Consider the following 514-nt stretch of genomic DNA (forward strand, 5'->3'; position numbering starts at 1 on the left):
AACAGATTATCCACCTATTACAAGTCCGACTAGGAAAATTACGAATAAAATAATAAGGATAGATGGGAGAGATCAGGGCTGCAAACGCCATGCAGCTACCTCGATACTCCCGGATAATGCTGCTCAGCTAACACGAGTCCTCACTCACCCTGTGGTGTACCTGAATCTGCACGCAAGGTGCATGGAGTATTGTGAGTACTTCCAACTCAGAAAGTAATAAATATAAATAAAGTCTGAGGATAAGAAATCCTAAATAAACACAAAGTAAAGCTAATAATACCATTAAACAACAATACAGTTAGAATAAACATCACAACAGATGAAGAAATAAATAACAGTTAAATATGCAATGCAACACATAAAATGTTTGATTGCCACGAGGATGGCTTATTATTGCGCTTCGGCCGTTAAGGGGCCCCTCCCGGAGTCTGGCACACCCCCAGTGGCTGTGCGTTCGACGTTTAAATAAATGTGGAGGCGGGCTGCACGGCCCAGCGGGGTATGGAGGTACCGG

The sequence above is a fragment of the Nicotiana attenuata genome, unplaced genomic scaffold (genome assembly GCF_001879085.1).
Source record: "Nicotiana attenuata strain UT unplaced genomic scaffold, NIATTr2, whole genome shotgun sequence".
NCBI lineage: Eukaryota > Viridiplantae > Streptophyta > Magnoliopsida > Solanales > Solanaceae > Nicotiana > Nicotiana attenuata.